Source organism: Tachysurus vachellii, chromosome 9, assembly GCF_030014155.1.
Source record: "Tachysurus vachellii isolate PV-2020 chromosome 9, HZAU_Pvac_v1, whole genome shotgun sequence".
Lineage (NCBI taxonomy): Eukaryota > Metazoa > Chordata > Actinopteri > Siluriformes > Bagridae > Tachysurus > Tachysurus vachellii.
Genome location: NC_083468.1, coordinates 10,618,352 through 10,624,264, shown reverse-complemented (window position 1 = coordinate 10,624,264; position 5,913 = coordinate 10,618,352). Strand labels below are relative to the sequence as shown.

Below are 5,913 nucleotides of genomic sequence, written 5' to 3'. Positions count from 1 at the left end.
AGATCTTTGTTTAAGTACCTAAAGAAATTTATTGATGCCAAAAGTAATAAATAAATCTAGAGCTTGATAAAACTTGTGAGAAAGACTAATGGCCATCTGACTTATTTCTAGGAGGTTTTTCGCTCTCTTTTTTTTCTCGGTAACTTTTTTGTTGTTGGATGTTGTGGCTCTGCCAGGAGCCTCACTTCCCTCTTTCTTCTGCTTCTATTTTGATTTTCATCCTCAACCTCCATCCACCTCTTGATGTAGTTGGTAATGTTTGGGATTCAGAGCTAACCTGTGATCAGTTTAATTACTCTGTATAGAAAGAATGAAGAGAAAACCCTGAGGTCTGTATAAAAAATGCAATGACTGTATTAATAAAGGTCAGTGTGAATAGTGATCCTGTCATGGTACATAATTATGTTTTCTGTCATGCTTGGATTTCTTTTTCTATAATTATGATCAGTAACCTCTGCCTCTTTTCATACAATTTGTGGATTAGAATTTCAATCAGGAGTTTCATAGATATATAGCTAGAGATAATATAGACATGATTCCTAAATAATGTTTGCATTGTGTCAGGGTGGATAATCCTGCTGTAAGAGGGATTTGGGAATACCATTGCTGTGTACTTTGTTTGCAACAACATTTAGGGAGGTGGTGCATGTCAAAGTACCATCCACATGAATACCAGGATACAATTTTTCCTGTCAGAACATTGCAAAGAGCATCGCGCTGCCTCCGCTGGCTCGCCTTCTTTCAATAGTGCCAGGTAAGCTATGCACATGCACCAGCCATCCACATGATGTATGTATGCTGTTGAACATGCTGTATTAGAAATAATATTTCATCTCATCTGCCAGATTCTTAGATCAAATGTTTACCCCTGTTTATATATTTCTTTGTAGTGAGCTCCCGTTTTAACATCATTAGCATATCATTGTTAACTGTGAACTTCTTGAAAGCCAAGTCAGGTTATAGCACTGTAAACACTGAAGCTCTTGACCTGTATCTACATAATTACTGCACAGATATAAAGGTATTCCTAATAAAATAATAGCGATTATTGTATATGCCTAGGATACAACTACATACATTTTTTTCTTTAGTCATGGTTTTGAGTAAAAAAGGAGAGAATGGTAAGGAGTCTCTTTGCTGAACTGCTTTACTTTGTAATGACTTTTAATCAGTTAGGTGGTCGCCCCAACACATTAATTTCAACCTCATTCCCTTTAACTTGCAGTAAAAATCAATTTCCTTATCTTGGAATATACTGTCAGTATTTATTTAATCTATGTTTATTGCCATTATGGAATTATTGTAATTTGGAAGCATGGCATGTTATCTTACTTACATTAAAAGTATCTGGCTGTGCTGGATGTTAAGAAAGGATTATTAGGTTTGGGACTGATAATTCACATGGGTGCCATCCAAGGGACAAAAAGTGATTCAACCAGTGAGACCTATAAGTTCAACAACTAAAGCTTCTATAACTACTTCTATACACATTGACACAAATGTGATAGCAAATAAAGCTCAGTATGTCAAAGGAAGAAGATTTTTTTCTGATTTATTTATTTTTAATTAAAAGCTAGGGTTTTTCTTGTGATATCACAATCAAGGTACCCAGGATATACATTTTACATTTAAAAATCTGTTTACCGTAAATGACCAATTTTACATTTAAAAATCAGTTTACCGCAAATGACCAAGCTGGCAAAGAGAAACCTCTCAATAATGATATTAGGAAGAAACCTTGAGAGAAATTAGAATCAAAAGGGAACCCATCCTCACATGTGTGACACTGGATAGTGCAAATAAAAATAATTTCATTCTAGAACTGTGTACTATATGGTCACTATATGGTGCAGATATGTAACCCGGAAATTCATTTAAGTTTTAACATGAAGTCTATTTTGTAAAGGTTATCTGATAACCGTTAATAGCAATTGTAGTCCTAAGCCATTAAAGTAAAACTGTTGGCAGTCCAAAGTCATCTTCATGTCCATTGGCTTTTACTGACTTTTAAACGTGTTTAAACACATTTCAGGACAAAAGAAAAATAATAATTTGGGTTATTGTACAATTGACAAAGCAAAATGAACATTAGCACCACCATACTGTGGGCACACACCTTTGGCTACTCATTACTCATACAATTATCCACAGGTTTTCTCAGGAATGGTAAATACAAAGGGTATCCAAACAGTATATAAACACCAGCTAACACACACAGACCAAACTTTGGCTCAAACTCTCGATCATGAACTTATATTTTGGTGACCAGTAGCACAGACAAAATATGCGAAGCATAACTAAATAAGAAAGAATGTTTATATGCAATGTGTGACAGAATTATGAAACTTATTTCTATAAAAGATACCTTTCTCACTCAAATGGATATTTCTGTGATACTGATCAGAGAAAAGTCCCAACTCAATGAGTCTAACAAAGATGAATTCTGGCCTCAAGCCCTTCACTGACAAAAAACAATGAAATAGGCCAAATCTTGAATCTTCAGTATTTATAGTCATGGATGAACTTTATTAGGGGAAACATCATAAATATACAGGGAACAGCATAAATCAGTCTCGTGTACTGTCTCGTGTACTAACATAGCAAAGGGCCAAAAACTATAAGTGCTCTGGTTACAAAAAACTGTATTTATTGGCAACTCTGTGTGTAGTAGAATTATGAAAGAAAATGGAAAATAATGACATGATTATCATGCAGGTTTTATGACATCACAACCTCTATTTACTATACATTTTTAACAATTGGATAGGAAGTGGCACATTGCATATGTGAACAAAAGGCTTGAGTTTAAACTTCTTTTTAATCCATGGCAGAGTATGGGTATGTGTGTGAGTGAGAGCGGCAGGCTCACTGCACCGGCTGTCCCAGCTTAAGGGGTTGAAGGAGACGCGATTACAATATGAGAAGTTAATGAAAGCAGGCTTTTCTTCTCATGGAACCACAACTGTTATTGTAAACTGTGTGATGTTCGTGCATGATGATCGTGCTGTATCACAGACTGAACAATTGTTTCTCAATAACAGTCCATGTAACATTTTTTGTGTTTTCCTTCCAGTTGTTTTTTTCATGCTTTAACAATCTCAAAACTGTAAATGCAACTGTTACAACTGTGTTATGGACATCACAACACTTGTATGTCTGTAAAGTGTACTAACTCACCCAAAACATTTTTAATGGCCAGTGCCACCAAAGTTAAAAAGTTTTTTATGTCATTGTGTGAGCCATATTGGTTACGGCCGTGACCTTTTGATCAATATTTGAATATATTATTGTGCAGCTTTTAAGGCAGGACAAAGTCAGACAGAGGCATCGATGAACGGAACAGCGCTAAAGCATACAACCTCGTATGACTGCATATAATTCAGTGACATTGTACGGCGTGTTAATAAAATACTGAAAAGAATGTTTGTTTTGTTGTAGCCTTTTTTGAGGGGGGTATTTAAACTTATTCAAACGAATTGTGAGATATGAAATTTGTTTGAACTTGATATTTTGAAAAAGTGTCAGACCTAATACTGGTCAAAATGTTTAGATGTTTTTTTATGACCATAACAGTCAACTCTGGAAATGTTTGTTATATACAAATTAAAATTTCGCCCTAGTTTTTTTTGATAATCACTTGATTTTTGTAGCAAAGTTTTACATGTAAACAGAAAATTCAAATGTCCATTTCTACACATTTCTTACATAAAGTCAAATATAATGAACAGAAAACTGGCAGATTGCCAATTTAGCAGAGTATACACGTCTTAATCACATTGCATATTGTGATCAAATCTTTATAGACATACAGTAATTATTTAAAAGTATGTGAAGTAAATAAAGAGGACGAGTGAGCCTTTAGCATATCCTTTAAACTGTGGCCTAAATCAGAGAGATAACTCAGTAATATTTGATTCTAATCCTGGACTTTGGCTTATGTTTTGTATAAAAATACACTAACTACACATTGTTAGTCAGTCTGTTGCTTTGCAAAATAAAAATATACTCATTTTTATTTGCAGAACTGTTGTATGTAAGGAATAACAAACAACAGACTGTGCTGTTGCTTGAAGATGATGAACAACAGTAGGAGGAATTACAATGTTTAATATATTTACGTATGAATCATCATGAATTTTTAACAGATTTAACATTAGATTTAATGTGGTATGAACTTTCCATTCTCTTTAAGTTATAACCATGATAAACAATCATTCCCTTAACAACTTTATTCCTCTCTTACTCTGAAAAACACAACTTGTCATTTCACTTTTCTGTCCTGTAGACAACTGACATTCCATAAATAAATGTTAATTAAATGTCTCCTAATAAAATATATCACCATAGTAACCATTCTAGGTTTTACTTTGTTCTTTGAATCATGTATTGCTAGTCTCATTTATTATTATATTATATTAAGTGTCAGCCTTACAAGTCCCTGTTCTTGCTTACAAGAATGTGTGAAAACAAATAAATTATATAACAAGTTATTTGATTTTATCTGATAACATATCCAGAGGGGCTTAGCTCACTGTATGATAAACAGTTCTTCACATGACTTTTTTATGCAAACTAAACTATCATTCTATCCCTATATGGAATGACATATCACATATCACCAGGTCAGAACACCCTGGTACACAAAGCAATAACAATTAATAAGAAACGCCATTAAAATGATTTGAAATATAAAATAAACGAAAGGAAACTCAAATAATTTAAAGCACAAATCAACCTCAGCTAGCAAGATAGTCAACCCGCTATAAACTGAGTATGGCTTTTAGAGTTTTTAGTTCTATTTCTGCTGGCAGAGCAAAAACAGTCTGTTGAAGTGTTATAAACTGCTTAAGTGTTATAAACTGTTGACGTGTTATAAACTGTTGACGTGTTATAAACTGTTAAAGTGTTATAAACTGTTAAAATGTTATAAACTGTTGAAGTGTTATAAACAGTTGACGTGTTATAAACTGCTGAAGTGTTATAAACTGGTGAAGTGTTAAAAACTGTTGAAGTGTTATAAACTGTTAAAGTGTTATAAACTGTTAAAATGTTATAAACTGTTGAAGTGTTATAAACAGTTGACGTGTTATAAACTGCTGAAGTGTTATAAACTGTTAAGTGTTATAAACTGTTAAAATGTTATAAACTGTTGAAGTGTTGTAAACTGTTGACGTGTTATAAACTGTTGACGTGTTATAAACTGTTAAAGTGTTATAAACTGTTAACATGTTATAAACTGTTGAAGTGTTATAAACAGTTGACGTGTTATAAACTGCTGAAGTGTTATAAACTGGTGAAGTGTTAAAAATTGTTGAAGTGTTATAAACTGTTAAACTGTTATGAACTGTTGAAGTGTTATTAACTGTTGAAGTGTTATAAACTGCTGAAGTTTTATAAACTTTTGAAGTGTTATAAACTGTTAAAGCGTTATAAACTACTGAAGTGTTATAAACTACTGATGTGTTATAAACTGTTAAAGTCTTATAAACTGTTAAAGTGTTATAAACTACTGAAGTGCTATAAACTGTTGAAGTGTTATAAACTGTTAAAGTATTATACACTGTTAAAGTGTTATAAACTGTTAAAGTGTTATAAACTGCTGAAGTGTTTTTAACTGTTGAAGTGTTCTAAACTGTTAAAGCGTTATAAACTGTTGAAGTATTATAAACTGTTAGTGTTATAAACTGTAAGTGTTATAAACTGCTGAAGTGTTATAAACTGGTGAAGTGTTGTATAAAAGCAACATGGTACTGCTGTTGTACTGAATATGAGCATCCATGTCAATATGCATTATAACCACTATCCCTAGACGGTTTCATTCATTCTGTAAAACAAAGCGCGCCCTCTGCTGGACAATGTGAGAGCACAAATCTAAAAGCAACAAAAAAAAAAGAGGAAGGAGGAGGAGGAGGA

General features: G+C 33.1%; 1 protein-coding gene across 1 annotated transcript in view; it reads left to right on the top strand.

Annotated features, from left to right (window-relative positions):
• dner (delta/notch-like EGF repeat containing) overlaps window positions 1–382 on the top strand; it is a 30,517-nt gene extending 30,135 nt beyond the window's left edge. The window contains exon 13 of the mRNA XM_060877631.1: window positions 1–382. This exon is cut by the window's left edge and continues 3,084 nt beyond it. The gene's annotated coding sequence lies outside the window, so the exon portion shown is untranslated.
• Window positions 383–5,913: the final 5,531 nt, after the last annotated feature.